Source organism: Hypomesus transpacificus, chromosome 3 (assembly GCF_021917145.1).
Source record: "Hypomesus transpacificus isolate Combined female chromosome 3, fHypTra1, whole genome shotgun sequence".
Taxonomy (NCBI): domain Eukaryota; kingdom Metazoa; phylum Chordata; class Actinopteri; order Osmeriformes; family Osmeridae; genus Hypomesus; species Hypomesus transpacificus.
This window is the reverse complement of record NC_061062.1, coordinates 7,495,187-7,502,276: the sequence shown is the minus strand read 5'-3', so window position 1 is coordinate 7,502,276 and position 7,090 is coordinate 7,495,187. Positions and strand designations below refer to the sequence as shown.

The window sequence follows — 7,090 nt, the reverse complement described above, 5'->3', positions numbered from 1 at the left end:
TGGTCCAGACTCGTGACTCTCCACCCCCCTCCTAGCAATTGAAGCCTTTTGAGATCTACACATAATAACTTCTATGTTGGGTTCTTCATTGCTGTCTTGCCATTGACCATACACTGGGTAAATGGGTCTACATTGTGCTCAACACGTAGCATCACATTCCAAATGGAAGAGAATAATATAGGCAGTTCTGTTTCTCAATGCTTTACATTCATGAAATTAAGGTATGCTTGACTGAGATAAATCTGCTATTTCATCACGTGCTTTCACCACCAAGTCTGTAAAAACACACCAACCAAACAACTCAAAACAAAGGAACTGAAACCTAATGGTTTCCTATTTGTCAAGGTAGGAAAGTTTACATGTGTGAGGAAAACAAGAGGAATTGTTTGATAGAGAGAGATGAGTGACAGTGAGAGACAGTGTGTGTATGTGTGTGTGCTTATGTTTACATGTAGTCATTTTTAGCAGACGTATGTTTGTGTAAGTGTGTACTTATGTAATACTGTGTTTGTGTTTGAGATACAGACTTTTGGATAGTGTGCGTGTGCCAGACAATGTAAAGACTGGGGATCAGTGCCGTAGCTGGGCAGGTGAAGAGATTTTGAGCATATAGGGGTTGGTCATTCTTTTCATACCAAAAATACACTTTTCTGTCAATTATGGACAGAACTACTTATTCTTCCCATAATTATTATCATGACAGACTAACATTGTTCACATTCATCAATGTGTTCGATTCCTTCGAATTTTGTTCATCATGTGGACCGCTTGCACACCTTCCAGCACTCAAGCTCTCTTTATCTCCAACTATTACTTGTTCCTATTTTTAACCATAAACTTATTGTGTTTGCCCATGAGTATTTTCTGTACTTCCACTAGGGCCTACATTATACAGTGAAGTGACCACAAGCCAGGAAACCATCATCACCATCTAATTTACAAACCTCAGCCATCCGAACCTCATAGAAGAAACTCTCAAAGGAAACTAGTCCACGGCTAACTGCAAAATGTCACAGGGAAACGCCTAAGAGTCTAACCAGAATCAACCAATGGCTGGGCAGAGATTAGGTGTCTTTTTCTTATTGATTTGTATCTGGTTCACCTAGGTGTGCTGCATGTATGCTTTAACAGACGCTCAAAACAGTAGACCTTCGATGCAACTGTGTAACAAATCTTTATCAACTAGTAATTATCAACTTGTTGAAAGAAGCTTTTGTGTTAGTTATTTGCTCATGATATCGAGTTCCTAAGAAAACAAACATACAGACAAACAGTCAGATGAAACAATTGTTGGCACGAATCTGGTTGTGATTCAAATTAGACTGCTTCCCTTACCTTCTCAGGGTGAGCTACAGAACATATTACTGATGCAACAGGGAAGCAGATGACTGACTGGAATATCTTTTTGAGATACATGATCGCTGTGATGACTCATGGAAGGTTTCCGATAACAACCAGGCACGAGGAACGCAGATAGTTAGACAATTTTAATAACGGCAAGGCTCATTTGGTCATACATTTGAGTTCCTGATTGTAGCCTGGTTAAGCTGTGGGATATCATGCTAATGAGTTGGATGCAACTTGAACAATCATGTGGAGACAATTTGGTGTTAGGTGAGATCATAAACCTATAGTCATCAGCCAGTGTTAGCATGTGGTTTTAGGTTACACAAGACTTAGAAAGAAGCCTAAATCTTCCATTGAGTTTATTTGAATAGACCTGTTGATTATGTAAGGCAAATACAGTCTACAGAGACAAGTAGACAACACACACTTGCCAAAGGCCTTCAATTTTTTTAGTTCCTGAGAATGCATCTTAGCACGACTCGTTTGTTGTCACATATTTTACAATGATCTTTCTTTTTCTCTCTCTTTCCCCTCTATTTCTCCCATAGTATTTTACTGCAGTGCTAAATAGCGCTCAGCTAAAGGGCTTTGAAACTTGATATACCTTCTCCCTGTCATACACACAAACACACACACCCTTTATTCCCCCTTCTCCCCCTATGGGATGAGGGAGCAGAGAAAAAGCTTACAACCAGGTCCTGTGTACCTCGAATCGATACAGGTATTCAGAGGCCCTATTGATGCCTACTTCAGGCTAGAGTCAAACCAGCTCCTGATGAGTTTGGTTCTCCCTATCAAGGCCGTAGCCATGGAGTCAACATTGGGGGGGACGAAATCTGCTGGGGAGTCTTAAAGTCCCCCCCTTGAAAACTTTTAAAGATTAGTTATGAATATGATTACATTTATTAATGCTAATTTCGGACAGCGTGTGTGGTTGCCTGTCATAGCGTAGCACATTTATATTTTATTTATATTTTTATATCAATATATTGGACGAGACATTCTGACCAGATTTTAATATTGGGGGGGATGTGTTTATATATGTTATGATTACAGCCCTGCTCCCTATATCATTCTCTTGTTTTTATCATCTACCATCATCCTCATTCTCCCTTACTTCTTCTTCCTCAAGTGATTAAAAGAACATTTGGAATTTAGTACTCACAGTTAATCTCACCCTGAACCAGAACATGACACAGTTAACCACAGAGGCCAATGGAAAGAGTCTTTATCGTTCTTTCCCTCCATTGCATGCTCATCCTCATGCAAAATGAGACGGCACATCCAATTTATCTTGTCTACTCATCAGTCAGAGAGGTTACAGAAGCAGAACTAGGCAGAAACCGCAGTGATCTTTTCCTGAGTGGGTGGCTGGCTACGTATCTGTGGCTGTCATTACTTGTGTGAGATAAACATTACTTTCTCTAACAAAATAATTTCTCATGGACACAACAGAGGTTACCACAGACCTTAAAAATAATTGTTGAACAAAAGTTGTTCTACAATTTCTGCACACATTTACAAATGTAGTGCCTTTGTTCCCAAAATGTTATTGCACATTTTTAGTTGTACTGAATGTCATGCCAATGGATTCCAGACAGTATTTTTCTGGACAGGTTTTATAAAAAAAAAATTGAATTATTAAATGAGTAGTACTATCGACCATAATTATAATACTACTAAAGGATACATTTTGAATGATACAACAATGTTTGGGGGGGGGGGTGCAAGCTCAGACATTTTCACCTACCTCTACCTACCACACCACTCAGCCATGGACATAGTATCACCCTCTGGGTGCGAGGCAACATGCTGTCAACCCATGGTGAGAGGACAGACATTTGATTAATTTATTAGCAACAAACCACAACCCATGGTTTTAAGTGCCGAAGTGATACTGGCTACTTTAGCTGTTTCTTGGAATGCAGATCATTGACTCAAGCACCCATAGTGAATCACCGAGGGGTTTTGGGTGACTGGTAAGAGCTAACTGGAATGTCCTCCACATCTTGGTCAGACTCCCAATCCACATACTCCTTTGTACCCCCTAACCCCCGTTCCATCTTACTTTCCCACCCCCAAATCCCTCCCCCACCCTTTCCATCCACGTAATACAGTTTCTCTCCCCCTCCCCCTCCACCCCTTTCATTCTAATGTTTAAACACACCCCCACCCCAACTCAGGTTTCTGTTAGTTTCAGGTAGGGGGAAGGGGGTTGGTGATCGAGCTACACAGTGGAAAAGACAGACAGGGAGCACCCATCCAGGTGACTGACCAGAGGAGAACCGATCTGCTCCACCTTTGTCTACATCCTGCTCTGCAGTACATGAAAGTTTCAGTCCCTGCAACCTTTTCCTTTTTCAACATTTTGTATTTGAGTGTTGTCATGACAGACTGCATCCTTGTAATGGATTTTGATGTTGCATAAAGACAGATGCTCTTTTTGTTGCACTGTCCTATGTACTATTATGCTGTTCTCAGTCCCAAGAATTTCAGTGCCCAGTCTGACCTTGTGTTGTTCTGTGCACCTGACAATAAAACTTGAAACCTCAGTGCACTGTACTATGTAATATTTGAGTAAGGATTATATTTTTACACTGTGCCAACAAACCGAAAGGGGCCGACATGGAAGTGTTCCCCTGTTTGTTCTACCTTCAACAGGTAAGATGGGAACCTGTCTGGACAGGACAATAGGGCCTTTGTCATGTGATCAGGTTGGGATGTGTTTCCCACAGGGATGGAGAATGTGGGGTCTAGGGGGAGCGTGTGGTGTCTGTATGCATGGCTAAATATACTTTAGGGTCGGCTGCTACAATAGAGGACAGGTGGAGTCCAGAGTAGAAGCTAGGATAAAGTCACAAACAAACTTACTGGTAACCCAGAGGGCCATGGACTCTTCAAGGGAACCATGGTAACTACCTTATGAATTATTCACCAGTCCTGAGTCAATTATTAAAGTTGTTGTCTTTGTCACCATAGCTCTTCCTGTTTGCGTAAATTCTTAGATGACGGGAAAACACATTACTTTTAGCATGTAGTTGTTTTTGAGGTAAGTAGTCCCACCATGAGCAAAACATTAGCGCTCAATAATTAGGTAAATAGAGGATTACAGACACAAAAAAAAGATTGTTGTACTTTCACAATCTCATCTCCTTGCAGTTTTCAAAACAGAGGATTTAACCCCTTTGTTTAATCCAAGATACGTAATTTGCATGGGTATTAAGAGAAGTCCAACATGGTTGTCTAAAATCTTATTGGCACTATATCTTGTGCCCGAAGCCTTACAAGTTGTCCATTGAATCCATTATTTTTAAATTTATACAAAATGTTTTATACTATGAAGAATGTATTGAGAACCAACAACTATTCTCCAATGATGAAAGGGTGATTTATTTCTCTAAAAGTGTACCAAAATGTTCCACTCTGTGATTTGTAAAGTTATATTTTGGGCTCTTTCATTTTAACTGGTCAATGCTGTTCATGAATATAGTAAAAAACAATAGTCTGAAAATGTTTTGTTTTAACAATTTCCTTATGTTATCACTTGTTTCTCCTTAATGTGTTAATAAAATTGTCAAGAAGCGTTTTTAGAAGGAAACTATCCCCGATGTGCATATCCATTGTTGACAGGTACCTCAAGTCCACATCATAAACAAAATAATAAAAACACGCTGGGAGCAGGATGTAAATCACGGTGGAATTAGTCAAATAGGCTACAGCACAAACCATTTCAGATCTACTGTATGGAAATCAGATAGCATGAATTTAAGTCCGAAGAAAGTTGACCTCGGGCTCAGTGCCGATTGTGTTCTTTAAATTGAAAATATGTCACTCAGTGTAAATGAGCTGATGTCTTCTACTAGTTGCCAACCCATGTCTCCATCCCTGCTCCTACAACCATATAAAAGGCTGTTTAACTCGAGTTTAGTCAAATCATTTTAAGGGTGAAAGAGTTGTGCATGTGGTGAAGTTTGTAAACACGCCACATAAGGTAGGCCCAATGCTTTGAGTTCCCGTTTATATTGATGTTGTGGTTGGGCAAACAACGAGCCCATTCAAAATGCAAATTAATGTCACAATGGAGGTGCAGAGAATCCAAGTGAACAGAATGGTTATTTCACGATTTATTAATTTGAAATTTGTCACAAGAAAGCATTGAACCAGAATACAAAAATCTAGCAGAGTGTAAGTCACTGTCACACAATTAAAAAAAAACACGGATTAGGGACATTTACTATTCACAAGTCGACAAGTAGCCTAGCCTATCAAGTAGCCATATTAACAAAGATCCATTGCGTAAAATAGAAGCGCACCTTAAGGAAAGTCCCCACAAAGCGCCTCCCGGGCACAAATATTTACGTTTCTTAAATTACAAATTAGTCCTAAAAGACCCGTGACGAAAACAGTGAGGCAAAAACAAGCCAGATCTTGGGTGTACAGTGGGCTATATCCTTGCATCGCGAGGCGCGTAATTCAAAGGCCCAGTTCCAAAACTTGGCCCTGGGGTGATAAGGAATGTGATGAGCATGGGTGTCGCTAAAGGAATTGGCATGCACCTTTCCCTCCAAATAAGACCAAGTCGGGAACGGAGATTGGCTTTAAATCTGGAAAATGTCGCCCCATTTAAGTATTGCATGTCCACTTTTAAAGCTGATGTAGTCTGGGCGGTCTCCGTTTAGCGTTGATGTCCCTCCGGTTTTTAGAACCGACCGTGCAGTACAGAGCCTGCCAGGATGACTGGGATGAGTAGCGTGAAAGCGCTTGACCGCAAGGACAAGCCATCACCTTTCACAGTGCTATTGCCCATGCTAGCGACGTTGGTAGTCGTATTGAAAGTTGTGCCTGCGCTAGTTCGGTTGGCCATCGGGGCAATTGTGGTCACATTCTCTGCATGGACCTGAAAAATAAAGACCAGACACGTGTTTCAGTGCAGGACAATGGTCAAATATAACTTGCAAGTGGTCAACTTTAAACACGGCGACTAATCGGAACAGGCTGAGAAGGGTCACCCCAATGTAGGCTACATTGTAAACAATTTTAGACTAACATCTACACAAATGGTATACTCTAATCATTTTCTACATGTCCCTGATGATTAGAAACGGCTGTAGCCAATATAATTAGGAACGCCTCCGCGTCCAAAAAAGTCAGTCCAAAATAAGGCTGGCACAATTGTTTAAATGTAAAACAAAATAAACTATCAGCACAACTTTAAATACGTTTGACACATTTAGGCAAAATGACAATTGTCTAATAAATCGATATTAAGTAAAACATTCTGTAAAAGAGAAATCACCATACCTGACACGAAAAGAGCATTGCAAGCATAACGACTCCAATAAAGACCTGAACAAATTTAGTCATCTTGATCACGTTTCTGCGGCTGCTAAGACTGAATCAACTAAGAGAAGCCAGCGAATTTATATCCCTGTGAGTCTGACGTCATCAGGGGTATTTCTTCAAAACCTTTCTAGTGCTTCCTTTTTCTAGCCAATTCTTCCGAAAACAGATAGATTAGCCTACAGCTAATATCGAAGGTGAAAGGCAATCAGATAACGATGTTCAAATTCCATTCAGCCTCATGCAAGACTTTTTCGGATTTTTTGGGGGGTCCCATTATGAGCCTACTATGGTATCATCATTCTTGTCTACGGAAATGTTATAGATGGGCCTTTAGTGACCTCTTGTGGCAATTTTGCACAAATGAAAACGCATTCGATTCTAGTACTCGTTTGTCCCTTCT

The 7,090-nt window shown here is 40.5% G+C and overlaps 1 long non-coding RNA gene across 1 annotated transcript; it reads right to left on the bottom strand.

Moving 5' to 3' along the window:
• Positions 1 to 5,458: 5,458 nt before the first annotated feature.
• Positions 5,459 to 6,992, bottom strand: LOC124484572. Its single transcript, XR_006957977.1, has 2 exons — positions 6,649 to 6,992; positions 5,459 to 6,244 (listed from the first exon to the last, which is right to left on the bottom strand). It is a non-coding gene; the product is annotated as an uncharacterized LOC124484572 (long non-coding RNA).
• Between the last annotated feature and the right edge of the window lie 98 nt (positions 6,993 to 7,090).